The sequence below is a fragment of the Phyllobates terribilis genome, unplaced genomic scaffold, assembly GCF_046119375.1.
Source record: "Phyllobates terribilis strain yellow unplaced genomic scaffold, ASM4611937v1 Scaffold_38__1_contigs__length_12584779, whole genome shotgun sequence".
Taxonomy (NCBI): domain Eukaryota; kingdom Metazoa; phylum Chordata; class Amphibia; order Anura; family Dendrobatidae; genus Phyllobates; species Phyllobates terribilis.
The window spans coordinates 2548367-2561844 of record NW_027362798.1 but is presented as its reverse complement, the minus strand read 5'-3'; the positions used below and the strand labels follow the sequence as shown (position 1 = coordinate 2561844).

General features: G+C 44.1%; 10 non-coding genes across 10 annotated transcripts; all 10 read right to left on the bottom strand.

Moving 5' to 3' along the window:
* Positions 1–671: 671 nt before the first annotated feature.
* On the bottom strand, positions 672–862 carry LOC141183000 (U2 spliceosomal RNA). The gene has a single exon (XR_012258018.1). It is a non-coding gene; the product is annotated as a U2 spliceosomal RNA (small nuclear RNA).
* A 1115-nt stretch (positions 863–1977) lies between these two features.
* LOC141182999 (U2 spliceosomal RNA) lies at positions 1978–2168 on the bottom strand. The gene has a single exon (XR_012258017.1). It is a non-coding gene; the product is annotated as a U2 spliceosomal RNA (small nuclear RNA).
* Positions 2169–3283: 1115 nt separating this feature from the next.
* On the bottom strand, positions 3284–3474 carry LOC141182998 (U2 spliceosomal RNA). The gene has a single exon (XR_012258016.1). It is a non-coding gene; the product is annotated as a U2 spliceosomal RNA (small nuclear RNA).
* A 1115-nt stretch (positions 3475–4589) lies between these two features.
* LOC141182996 (U2 spliceosomal RNA) lies at positions 4590–4780 on the bottom strand. The gene has a single exon (XR_012258015.1). It is a non-coding gene; the product is annotated as a U2 spliceosomal RNA (small nuclear RNA).
* A 1114-nt stretch (positions 4781–5894) lies between these two features.
* LOC141182995 (U2 spliceosomal RNA) lies at positions 5895–6085 on the bottom strand. The gene has a single exon (XR_012258014.1). It is a non-coding gene; the product is annotated as a U2 spliceosomal RNA (small nuclear RNA).
* Positions 6086–7200: 1115 nt separating this feature from the next.
* On the bottom strand, positions 7201–7391 carry LOC141182994 (U2 spliceosomal RNA). The gene has a single exon (XR_012258013.1). It is a non-coding gene; the product is annotated as a U2 spliceosomal RNA (small nuclear RNA).
* A 1115-nt stretch (positions 7392–8506) lies between these two features.
* LOC141182993 (U2 spliceosomal RNA) lies at positions 8507–8697 on the bottom strand. The gene has a single exon (XR_012258012.1). It is a non-coding gene; the product is annotated as a U2 spliceosomal RNA (small nuclear RNA).
* Positions 8698–9815: 1118 nt separating this feature from the next.
* LOC141182992 (U2 spliceosomal RNA) lies at positions 9816–10006 on the bottom strand. The gene has a single exon (XR_012258011.1). It is a non-coding gene; the product is annotated as a U2 spliceosomal RNA (small nuclear RNA).
* A 1118-nt stretch (positions 10007–11124) lies between these two features.
* On the bottom strand, positions 11125–11315 carry LOC141182991 (U2 spliceosomal RNA). Its single transcript, XR_012258010.1, has one exon. It is a non-coding gene; the product is annotated as a U2 spliceosomal RNA (small nuclear RNA).
* Positions 11316–12430: 1115 nt separating this feature from the next.
* Positions 12431–12629, bottom strand: LOC141183410 (U2 spliceosomal RNA). The gene has a single exon (XR_012258375.1). It is a non-coding gene; the product is annotated as a U2 spliceosomal RNA (small nuclear RNA).
* Between the last annotated feature and the right edge of the window lie 849 nt (positions 12630–13478).

Genomic DNA, 13478 nt, shown 5'->3' with positions numbered 1-13478 from the left:
ATCTACTGCAGGCAGGATACCTGGCTGGCTGAATGTCGCTGAGAAGCTCACAGAGACCGCCATAAGCAACAGTTTAACAGAATGCCACAGACTAATCAACCAAACTTTTTGGGTTGGGTTCTCTTTTATAGTCTGCAGGCATTAAATGAAAGAAGTCAGTGTTCCAGCAGAGGGAGACAACGTTTCAGAAAAGGCATTGTAGCAAACCAAAAAAGAAATTTTAAGCGCAGCAGAGTAACCAGCGCACATACCTGTTAGCTCAGGTGAGTTTAAAAGGCTGCTGTTGATAACAAGGGCATTTGCTAAATAGATGGTGTGTGTGCAACAATATACTGAAAGGTCAATTATATTGTGCAGCTTATCTCACCACCTGTAGTTATTTAGGTGAAAGCTCCAAAATGCTTGCCTAATATGTCTGTTTATCCAAAAGGAAGTAAAAAGGGAGAGCTAGAAAGATAGCATTGCATCACATTACATGGCAATGCAATGCACAGTTGCTGAAGTTGAACCAAAATGAGCTTGTAATCTGGCTTCTGCAACTTTGAACATGAAAAATCCAATGAGGAGAAGAAAAGCAAAGCCAAAGAGTCCATCCCAAAATCCGACAAACAAGCAAAATGAACAAAAAACATTGAATTCAATTCTTTCTGATTTTAGAAACTGCATTAAAGAAGGGGTGCACCGGTCCTGGAGATACTGCAATACCAGGTCAATGCGTGGAGTGGACAGAGCAAGCTCTTTTTCCATCTCCCTGTTCTAAAAATCCATTTAATATATGGTCCCCAGATAGGGGACGTATCAGATATTAAACTGATAAGAACAGATACTACACTTGATCTTAGCCAAAAGGCCGAGAAGCGATAACCAGAATTGGTTTCAAACTACGGAGCCACCCAAGGATCCTGAAAAGTCCATTTGTGGAGATGAGCTCCTGGACTCCCGTTAAGAAGACATGTTGTCAACCTCTAGATCCCTTACATGCCTGCACTTTTCGGCTTGCTGCTGCTGCAATCCACGCGTTTTAGATCTGCATAACTCCACCTCTTTAAACACAGCACCTTCACCCCCTGCTGTTCCCACCCGCCTCAACACCGTTGGAAGGGAGGAGAACCAATTAAGGCGGGGGGTGGGGTGGAACGAGCAGCTGTCTACCCTTAGCAGGAGGGCTCCTGATTACATACCTCTCCTGCTGCTGCTGCTGCTGGCTGTCCAGCAGCAGACTGAAGGTGGCTGCTGCTGTGCACAGGTATATAAAGGCTCAGAGCCTATTATGACACGCGCAGCCAGCGTTCCATTGCCACATTCCATCTACTGCAGGCAGGATACCTGGCTGGCTGAATGTCGCTGAGAAGCTCACAAAGACCGCCATAAGCAACAGTTTAACAGAATGCCACAGACTAATCAACCAAACTTTTTGGGTTGGGTTCTCTTTTATAGTCTGCAGGCATTAAATGAAAGAAGTCAGTGTTCCAGCAGAGGGAGACAACGTTTCAGAAAAGGCATTGTAGCAAACCAAAAAAGAAATTTTAAGCGCAGCAGAGTAACCAGCGCACATACCTGTTAGCTCAGGTGAGTTTAAAAGGCTGCTGTTGATAACAAGGGCATTTGCTAAATAGATGGTGTGTGTGCAACAATATACTGAAAGGTCAATTATATTGTGCAGCTTATCTCACCACCTGTAGTTATTTAGGTGAAAGCTCCAAAATGCTTGCCTAATATGTCTGTTTATCTAAAAGGAAGTAAAAAGGGAGAGCTAGAAAGATAGCATTGCATCACATTACATGGCAATGCAATGCACAGTTGCTGAAGTTGAACCAAAATGAGCTTGTAATCTGGCTTCTGCAACTTTGAACATGAAAAATCCAATGAGGAGAAGAAAAGCAAAGCCAAAGAGTCCATCCCAAAATCCGACAAACAAGCAAAATGAACAAAAAACATTGAATTCAATTCTTTCTGATTTTAGAAACTGCATTAAAGAAGGGGTGCACCGGTCCTGGAGATACTGCAATACCAGGTCAATGCGTGGAGTGGACAGAGCAAGCTCTTTTTCCATCTCCCTGTTCTAAAAATCCATTTAATATATGGTCCCCAGATAGGGGACGTATCAGATATTAAACTGATAAGAACAGATACTACACTTGATCTTAGCCAAAAGGCCGAGAAGCGATAACCAGAATTGGTTTCAAACTACGGAGCCACCCAAGGATCCTGAAAAGTCCATTTGTGGAGATGAGCTCCTGGACTCCCGTTAAGAAGACATGTTGTCAACCTCTAGATCCCTTACATGCCTGCACTTTTCGGCTTGCTGCTGCTGCAATCCACGCGTTTTAGATCTGCATAACTCCACCTCTTTAAACACAGCACCTTCACCCCCTGCTGTTCCCACCCGCCTCAACACCGTTGGAAGGGAGGAGAACCAATTAAGGCGGGGGGTGGGGTGGAACGAGCAGCTGTCTACCCTTAGCAGGAGGGCTCCTGATTACATACCTCTCCTGCTGCTGCTGCTGCTGGCTGTCCAGCAGCAGACTGAAGGTGGCTGCTGCTGTGCACAGGTATATAAAGGCTCAGAGCCTATTATGACATGCGCAGCCAGCGTTCCATTGCCACATTCCATCTACTGCAGGCAGGATACCTGGCTGGCTGAATGTCGCTGAGAAGCTCACAGAGACCGCCATAAGCAACAGTTTAACAGAATGCCACAGACTAATCAACCAAACTTTTTGGGTTGGGTTCTCTTTTATAGTCTGCAGGCATTAAATGAAAGAAGTCAGTGTTCCAGCAGAGGGAGACAACGTTTCAGAAAAGGCATTGTAGCAAACCAAAAAAGAAATTTTAAGCGCAGCAGAGTAACCAGCGCACATACCTGTTAGCTCAGGTGAGTTTAAAAGGCTGCTGTTGATAACAAGGGCATTTGCTAAATAGATGGTGTGTGTGCAACAATATACTGAAAGGTCAATTATATTGTGCAGCTTATCTCACCACCTGTAGTTATTTAGGTGAAAGCTCCAAAATGCTTGCCTAATATGTCTGTTTATCCAAAAGGAAGTAAAAAGGGAGAGCTAGAAAGATAGCATTGCATCACATTACATGGCAATGCAATGCACAGTTGCTGAAGTTGAACCAAAATGAGCTTGTAATCTGGCTTCTGCAACTTTGAACATGAAAAATCCAATGAGGAGAAGAAAAGCAAAGCCAAAGAGTCCATCCCAAAATCCGACAAACAAGCAAAATGAACAAAAAACATTGAATTCAATTCTTTCTGATTTTAGAAACTGCATTAAAGAAGGGGTGCACCGGTCCTGGAGATACTGCAATACCAGGTCAATGCGTGGAGTGGACAGAGCAAGCTCTTTTTCCATCTCCCTGTTCTAAAAATCCATTTAATATATGGTCCCCAGATAGGGGACGTATCAGATATTAAACTGATAAGAACAGATACTACACTTGATCTTAGCCAAAAGGCCGAGAAGCGATAACCAGAATTGGTTTCAAACTACGGAGCCACCCAAGGATCCTGAAAAGTTCATTTGTGGAGATGAGCTCCTGGACTCCCGTTAAGAAGACATGTTGTCAACCTCTAGATCCCTTACATGCCTGCACTTTTCGGCTTGCTGCTGCTGCAATCCACGCGTTTTAGATCTGCATAACTCCACCTCTTTAAACACAGCACCTTCACCCCCTGCTGTTCCCACCCGCCTCAATACCGTTGGAAGGGAGGAGAACCAATTAAGGCGGGGGGTGGGGTGGAACGAGCAGCTGTCTACCCTTAGCAGGAGGGCTCCTGATTACATACCTCTCCTGCTGCTGCTGCTGCTGGCTGTCCAGCAGCAGACTGAAGGTGGCTGCTGCTGTGCACAGGTATATAAAGGCTCAGAGCCTATTATGACACGCGCAGCCAGCGTTCCATTGCCACATTCCATCTACTGCAGGCAGGATACCTGGCTGGCTGAATGTCGCTGAGAAGCTCACAGAGACCGCCATAAGCAACAGTTTAACAGAATGCCACAGACTAATCAACCAAACTTTTTGGGTTGGGTTCTCTTTTATAGTCTGCAGGCATTAAATGAAAGAAGTCAGTGTTCCAGCAGAGGGAGACAACGTTTCAGAAAAGGCATTGTAGCAAACCAAAAAAGAAATTTTAAGCGCAGCAGAGTAACCAGCGCACATACCTGTTAGCTCAGGTGAGTTTAAAAGGCTGCTGTTGATAACAAGGGCATTTGCTAAATAGATGGTGTGTGTGCAACAATATACTGAAAGGTCAATTATATTGTGCAGCTTATCTCACCACCTGTAGTTATTTAGGTGAAAGCTCCAAAATGCTTGCCTAATATGTCTGTTTATCCAAAAGGAAGTAAAAAGGGAGAGCTAGAAAGATAGCATTGCATCACATTACATGGCAATGCAATGCACAGTTGCTGAAGTTGAACCAAAATGAGCTTGTAATCTGGCTTCTGCAACTTTGAACATGAAAAATCCAATGAGGAGAAGAAAAGCAAAGCCAAAGAGTCCATCCCAAAATCCGACAAACAAGCAAAATGAACAAAAAACATTGAATTCAATTCTTTCTGATTTTAGAAACTGCATTAAAGAAGGGGTGCACCGGTCCTGGAGATACTGCAATACCAGGTCAATGCGTGGAGTGGACAGAGCAAGCTCTTTTTCCATCTCCCTGTTCTAAAAATCCATTTAATATATGGTCCCCAGATAGGGGACGTATCAGATATTAAACTGATAAGAACAGATACTACACTTGATCTTAGCCAAAAGGCCGAGAAGCGATAACCAGAATTGGTTTCAAACTACGGAGCCACCCAAGGATCCTGAAAAGTCCATTTGTGGAGATGAGCTCCTGGACTCCCGTTAAGAAGACATGTTGTCAACCTCTAGATCCCTTACATGCCTGCACTTTTCGGCTTGCTGCTGCTGCAATCCACGCGTTTTAGATCTGCATAACTCCACCTCTTTAAACACAGCACCTTCACCCCCTGCTGTTCCCACCCGCCTCAACACCGTTGGAAGGGAGGAGAACCAATTAAGGCGGGGGGTGGGTGGAACGAGCAGCTGTCTACCCTTAGCAGGAGGGCTCCTGATTACATACCTCTCCTGCTGCTGCTGCTGCTGGCTGTCCAGCAGCAGACTGAAGGTGGCTGCTGCTGTGCACAGGTATATAAAGGCTCAGAGCCTATTATGACACGCGCAGCCAGCGTTCCATTGCCACATTCCATCTACTGCAGGCAGGATACCTGGCTGGCTGAATGTCGCTGAGAAGCTCACAGAGACCGCCATAAGCAACAGTTTAACAGAATGCCACAGACTAATCAACCAAACTTTTTGGGTTGGGTTCTCTTTTATAGTCTGCAGGCATTAAATGAAAGAAGTCAGTGTTCCAGCAGAGGGAGACAACATTTCAGAAAAGGCATTGTAGCAAACCAAAAAAGAAATTTTAAGCGCAGCAGAGTAACCAGCGCACATACCTGTTAGCTCAGGTGAGTTTAAAAGGCTGCTGTTGATAACAAGGGCATTTGCTAAATAGATGGTGTGTGTGCAACAATATACTGAAAGGTCAATTATATTGTGCAGCTTATCTCACCACCTGTAGTTATTTAGGTGAAAGCTCCAAAATGCTTGCCTAATATGTCTGTTTATCCAAAAGGAAGTAAAAAGGGAGAGCTAGAAAGATAGCATTGCATCACATTACATGGCAATGCAATGCACAGTTGCTGAAGTTGAACCAAAATGAGCTTGTAATCTGGCTTCTGCAACTTTGAACATGAAAAATCCAATGAGGAGAAGAAAAGCAAAGCCAAAGAGTCCATCCCAAAATCCGACAAACAAGCAAAATGAACAAAAAACATTGAATTCAATTCTTTCTGATTTTAGAAACTGCATTAAAGAAGGGGTGCACCGGTCCTGGAGATACTGCAATACCAGGTCAATGCGTGGAGTGGACAGAGCAAGCTCTTTTTCCATCTCCCTGTTCTAAAAATCCATTTAATATATGGTCCCCAGATAGGGGACGTATCAGATATTAAACTGATAAGAACAGATACTACACTTGATCTTAGCCAAAAGGCCGAGAAGCGATAACCAGAATTGGTTTCAAACTACGGAGCCACCCAAGGATCCTGAAAAGTCCATTTGTGGAGATGAGCTCCTGGACTCCCGTTAAGAAGACATGTTGTCAACCTCTAGATCCCTTACATGCCTGCACTTTTCGGCTTGCTGCTGCTGCAATCCACGCGTTTTAGATCTGCATAACTCCACCTCTTTAAACACAGCACCTTCACCCCCTGCTGTTCCCACCCGCCTCAACACCGTTGGAAGGGAGGAGAACCAATTAAGGCGGGGGGTGGGGTGGAACGAGCAGCTGTCTACCCTTAGCAGGAGGGCTCCTGATTACATACCTCTCCTGCTGCTGCTGCTGCTGGCTGTCCAGCAGCAGACTGAAGGTGGCTGCTGCTGTGCACAGGTATATAAAGGCTCAGAGCCTATTATGACACGCGCAGCCAGCGTTCCATTGCCACATTCCATCTACTGCAGGCAGGATACCTGGCTGGCTGAATGTCGCTGAGAAGCTCACAAAGACCGCCATAAGCAACAGTTTAACAGAATGCCACAGACTAATCAACCAAACTTTTTGGGTTGGGTTCTCTTTTATAGTCTGCAGGCATTAAATGAAAGAAGTCAGTGTTCCAGCAGAGGGAGACAACGTTTCAGAAAAGGCATTGTAGCAAACCAAAAAAGAAATTTTAAGCGCAGCAGAGTAACCAGCGCACATACCTGTTAGCTCAGGTGAGTTTAAAAGGCTGCTGTTGATAACAAGGGCATTTGCTAAATAGATGGTGTGTGTGCAACAATATACTGAAAGGTCAATTATATTGTGCAGCTTATCTCACCACCTGTAGTTATTTAGGTGAAAGCTCCAAAATGCTTGCCTAATATGTCTGTTTATCTAAAAGGAAGTAAAAAGGGAGAGCTAGAAAGATAGCATTGCATCACATTACATGGCAATGCAATGCACAGTTGCTGAAGTTGAACCAAAATGAGCTTGTAATCTGGCTTCTGCAACTTTGAACATGAAAAATCCAATGAGGAGAAGAAAAGCAAAGCCAAAGAGTCCATCCCAAAATCCGACAAACAAGCAAAATGAACAAAAAACATTGAATTCAATTCTTTCTGATTTTAGAAACTGCATTAAAGAAGGGGTGCACCGGTCCTGGAGATACTGCAATACCAGGTCAATGCGTGGAGTGGACAGAGCAAGCTCTTTTTCCATCTCCCTGTTCTAAAAATCCATTTAATATATGGTCCCCAGATAGGGGACGTATCAGATATTAAACTGATAAGAACAGATACTACACTTGATCTTAGCCAAAAGGCCGAGAAGCGATAACCAGAATTGGTTTCAAACTACGGAGCCACCCAAGGATCCTGAAAAGTCCATTTGTGGAGATGAGCTCCTGGACTCCCGTTAAGAAGACATGTTGTCAACCTCTAGATCCCTTACATGCCTGCACTTTTCGGCTTGCTGCTGCTGCAATCCACGCGTTTTAGATCTGCATAACTCCACCTCTTTAAACACAGCACCTTCACCCCCTGCTGTTCCCACCCGCCTCAACACCGTTGGAAGGGAGGAGAACCAATTAAGGCGGGGGGTGGGGTGGAACGAGCAGCTGTCTACCCTTAGCAGGAGGTCTCCTGATTACATACCTCTCCTGCTGCTGCTGCTGCTGGCTGTCCAGCAGCAGACTGAAGGTGGCTGCTGCTGTGCACAGGTATATAAAGGCTCAGAGCCTATTATGACACGCGCAGCCAGCGTTCCATTGCCACATTCCATCTACTGCAGGCAGGATACCTGGCTGGCTGAATGTCGCTGAGAAGCTCACAGAGACCGCCATAAGCAACAGTTTAACAGAATGCCACAGACTAATCAACCAAACTTTTTGGGTTGGGTTCTCTTTTATAGTCTGCAGGCATTAAATGAAAGAAGTCAGTGTTCCAGCAGAGGGAGACAACGTTTCAGAAAAGGCATTGTAGCAAACCAAAAAAGAAATTTTAAGCGCAGCAGAGTAACCAGCGCACATACCTGTTAGCTCAGGTGAGTTTAAAAGGCTGCTGTTGATAACAAGGGCATTTGCTAAATAGATGGTGTGTGTGCAACAATATACTGAAAGGTCAATTATATTGTGCAGCTTATCTCACCACCTGTAGTTATTTAGGTGAAAGCTCCAAAATGCTTGCCTAATATGTCTGTTTATCCAAAAGGAAGTAAAAAGGGAGAGCTAGAAAGATAGCATTGCATCACATTACATGGCAATGCAATGCACAGTTGCTGAAGTTGAACCAAAATGAGCTTGTAATCTGGCTTCTGCAACTTTGAACATGAAAAATCCAATGAGGAGAAGAAAAGCAAAGCCAAAGAGTCCATCCCAAAATCCGACAAACAAGCAAAATGAACAAAAAACATTGAATTCAATTCTTTCTGATTTTAGAAACTGCATTAAAGAAGGGGTGCACCGGTCCTGGAGATACTGCAATACCAGGTCAATGCGTGGAGTGGACAGAGCAAGCTCTTTTTCCATCTCCCTGTTCTAAAAATCCATTTAATATATGGTCCCCAGATAGGGGACGTATCAGATATTAAACTGATAAGAACAGATACTACACTTGATCTTAGCCAAAAGGCCGAGAAGCGATAACCAGAATTGGTTTCAAACTACGGAGCCACCCAAGGATCCTGAAAAGTCCATTTGTGGAGATGAGCTCCTGGACTCCCGTTAAGAAGACATGTTGTCAACCTCTAGATCCCTTACATGCCTGCACTTTTCGGCTTGCTGCTGCTGCAATCCACGCGTTTTAGATCTGCATAACTCCACCTCTTTAAACACAGCACCTTCACCCCCTGCTGTTCCCACCCGCCTCAACACCGTTGGAAGGGAGGAGAACCAATTAAGGCGGGGGGTGGGGTGGAACGAGCAGCTGTCTACCCTTAGCAGGAGGGCTCCTGATTACATACCTCTCCTGCTGCTGCTGCTGCTGCTGGCTGTCCAGCAGCAGACTGAAGGTGGCTGCTGCTGTGCACAGGTATATAAAGGCTCAGAGCCTATTATGACACGCGCAGCCAGCGTTCCATTGCCACATTCCATCTACTGCAGGCAGGATACCTGGCTGGCTGAATGTCGCTGAGAAGCTCACAGAGACCGCCATAAGCAACAGTTTAACAGAATGCCACAGACTAATCAACCAAACTTTTTGGGTTGGGTTCTCTTTTATAGTCTGCAGGCATTAAATGAAAGAAGTCAGTGTTCCAGCAGAGGGAGACAATGTTTCAGAAAAGGCATTGTAGCAAACCAAAAAAGAAATTTTAAGCGCAGCAGAGTAACCAGCGCACATACCTGTTAGCTCAGGTGAGTTTAAAAGGCTGCTGTTGATAACAAGGGCATTTGCTAAATAGATGGTGTGTGTGCAACAATATACTGAAAGGTCAATTATATTGTGCAGCTTATCTCACCACCTGTAGTTATTTAGGTGAAAGCTCCAAAATGCTTGCCTAATATGTCTGTTTATCCAAAAGGAAGTAAAAAGGGAGAGCTAGAAAGATAGCATTGCATCACATTACATGGCAATGCAATGCACAGTTGCTGAAGTTGAACCAAAATGAGCTTGTAATCTGGCTTCTGCAACTTTGAACATGAAAAATCCAATGAGGAGAAGAAAAGCAAAGCCAAAGAGTCCATCCCAAAATCCGACAAACAAGCAAAATGAACAAAAAACATTGAATTCAATTCTTTCTGATTTTAGAAACTGCATTAAAGAAGGGGTGCACCGGTCCTGGAGATACTGCAATACCAGGTCAATGCGTGGAGTGGACAGAGCAAGCTCTTTTTCCATCTCCCTGTTCTAAAAATCCATTTAATATATGGTCCCCAGATAGGGGACGTATCAGATATTAAACTGATAAGAACAGATACTACACTTGATCTTAGCCAAAAGGCCGAGAAGCGATAACCAGAATTGGTTTCAAACTACGGAGCCACCCAAGGATCCTGAAAAGTCCATTTGTGGAGATGAGCTCCTGGACTCCCGTTAAGAAGACATGTTGTCAACCTCTAGATCCCTTACATGCCTGCACTTTTCGGCTTGCTGCTGCTGCAATCCACGCGTTTTAGATCTGCATAACTCCACCTCTTTAAACACAGCACCTTCACCCCCTGCTGTTCCCACCCGCCTCAACACCGTTGGAAGGGAGGAGAACCAATTAAGGCGGGGGGTGGGGTGGAACGAGCAGCTGTCTACCCTTAGCAGGAGGGCTCCTTATTACATACCTCTCCTGCTGCTGCTGCTGCTGCTGGCTGTCCAGCAGCAGACTGAAGGTGGCTGCTGCTGTGCACAGGTATATAAAGGCTCAGAGCCTATTATGACACGCGCAGCCAGCGTTCCATTGCCACATTCCATCTACTGCAGGCAGGATACCTGGCTGGCTGAATGTCGCTGAGAAGCTCACAGAGACCGCCATAAGCAACAGTTTAACAGAATGCCACAGACTAATCAACCAAACTTTTTGGGTTGGGTTCTCTTTTATAGTCTGCAGGCATTAAATGAAAGAAGTCAGTGTTCCAGCAGAGGGAGACAATGTTTCAGAAAAGGCATTGTAGCAAACCAAAAAAGAAATTTTAAGCGCAGCAGAGTAACCAGCGCACATACCTGTTAGCTCAGGTGAGTTTAAAAGGCTGCTGTTGATAACAAGGGCATTTGCTAAATAGATGGTGTGTGTGCAACAATATACTGAAAGGTCAATTATATTGTGCAGCTTATCTCACCACCTGTAGTTATTTAGGTGAAAGCTCCAAAATGCTTGCCTAATATGTCTGTTTATCCAAAAGGAAGTAAAAAGGGAGAGCTAGAAAGATAGCATTGCATCACATTACATGGCAATGCAATGCACAGTTGCTGAAGTTGAACCAAAATGAGCTTGTAATCTGGCTTCTGCAACTTTGAACATGAAAAATCCAATGAGGAGAAGAAAAGCAAAGCCAAAGAGTCCATCCCAAAATCTGACAAACAAGCAAAATGAACAAAAAACATTGAATTCAATTCTTTCTGATTTTAGAAACTGCATTAAAGAAGGGGTGCACCGGTCCTGGAGATACTGCAATACCAGGTCAATGCGTGGAGTGGACAGAGCAAGCTCTTTTTCCATCTCCCTGTTCTAAAAATCCATTTAATATATGGTCCCCAGATAGGGGACGTATCAGATATTAAACTGATAAGAACAGATACTACACTTGATCTTAGCCAAAAGGCCGAGAAGCGATAACCAGAATTGGTTTCAAACTACGGAGCCACCCAAGGATCCTGAAAAGTCCATTTGTGGAGATGAGCTCCTGGACTCCCGTTAAGAAGACATGTTGTCAACCTCTAGATCCCTTACATGCCTGCACTTTTCGGCTTGCTGCTGCTGCAATCCACGCGTTTTAGATCTGCATAACTCCACCTCTTTAAACACAGCACCTTCACCCCCTGCTGTTCCCACCCGCCTCAACACCGTTGGAAGGGAGGAGAACCAATTAAGGCGGGGGGTGGGGTGGAACGAGCAGCTGTCTACCCTTAGCAGGAGGGCTCCTGATTACATACCTCTCCTGCTGCTGCTGCTGCTGGCTGTCCAGCAGCAGACTGAAGGTGGCTGCTGCTGTGCACAGGTATATAAAGGCTCAGAGCCTATTATGACACGCGCAGCCAGCGTTCCATTGCCACATTCCATCTACTGCAGGCAGGATACCTGGCTGGCTGAATGTCGCTGAGAAGCTCACAGAGACCGCCATAAGCAACAGTTTAACAGAATGCCACAGACTAATCAACCAAACTTTTTGGGTTGGGTTCTCTTTTATAGTCTGCAGGCATTAAATGAAAGAAGTCAGTGTTCCAGCAGAGGGAGACAACGTTTCAGAAAAGGCATTGTAGCAAACCAAAAAAGAAATTTTAAGCGCAGCAGAGTAACCAGCGCACATACCTGTTAGCTCAGGTGAGTTTAAAAGGCTGCTGTTGATAACAAGGGCATTTGCTAAATAGATGGTGTGTGTGCAACAATATACTGAAAGGTCAATTATATTGTGCAGCTTATCTCACCACCTGTAGTTATTTAGGTGAAAGCTCCAAAATGCTTGCCTAATATGTCTGTTTATCCAAAAGGAAGTAAAAAGGGAGAGCTAGAAAGATAGCATTGCATCACATTACATGGCAATGCAATGCACAGTTGCTGAAGTTGAACCAAAATGAGCTTGTAATCTGGCTTCTGCAACTTTGAACATGAAAAGTCCAATGAGGAGAAGAAAAGCAAAGCCAAAGAGTCCATCCCAAAATCCGACAAACAAGCAAAATGAACAAAAAACATTGAATTCAATTCTTTCTGATTTTAGAAACTGCATTAAAGAAGGGGTGCACCGGTCCTGGAGATACTGCAATACCAGGTCAATGCGTGGAGTGGACAGAGCAAGCTCTTTTTCCATCTCCCTGTTCTAAAAATCCATTTAATATATGGTCCCCAGATAGGGGACGTATCAGATATTAAACTGATAAGAACAGATTTTTTTTTTTTTTTTTTTTCTTTTTTTTTTTTAACCAAATCAGATAGGCCGGAGCATAAGCTCCATCAAATCGACTTACAAAAGCCTTTCATTGACACTTAGCCTTTCATCACACTTGGTATATAATCAAAAATAAAACCAAACCTTATCATCAGGTACATTATACACTACTAATTAAACTTTACCAAAAACCTCCACTTTTTAAACTTCCAGATCCCTTCAGCATCTATAATACTTCCACGTTCCTGATCCCAGAGGTATATTACATACATACGTGACAGAATCAATCTCAAACATTCATTAACTGACATTTTCTTCCTTTTAAAAACTAACAAATTCCTCGCATCCCACAAACTTTCAATTACACACACCACCAACAACCATAAAATCCTATCCTTAATTCTACTACATGCACCCATCCCAAACATAGCAAGTTTCCAATTAACATACTTTACACCCACCAATTCCTTGCAAAGTCCCCCTATACCCTTCCATACATCATATGCAAAATCACAATCCCATACCATATGTCTAACATGCTCTCTCAAACCACATCCATCCCTCGGGCATACCTCAGATTTAACTAAATCCCTCTTCTTTTGCACATCTCTAACAGGCAAAATGTCATGCAATATCATCCAAGCGATATCTCTCTGTCTGTTAGTCACACCATCTATACTTAATTTTCTCCACATCTCGGTTACTTCCTCCCCTCTCAACCCATTGATATTACATACCACCTCACGCTCACGCACCATCCTAATGACTTTCTTCTTTTGCCTAAAATCACTCATGTTAACGGACAACAAATCATACTTCCTTACAAATTTCTCAACACAACCATACCATACAGGACACTTAAAAGCAACAGGCACTCTAGCATCCCTTTTGACC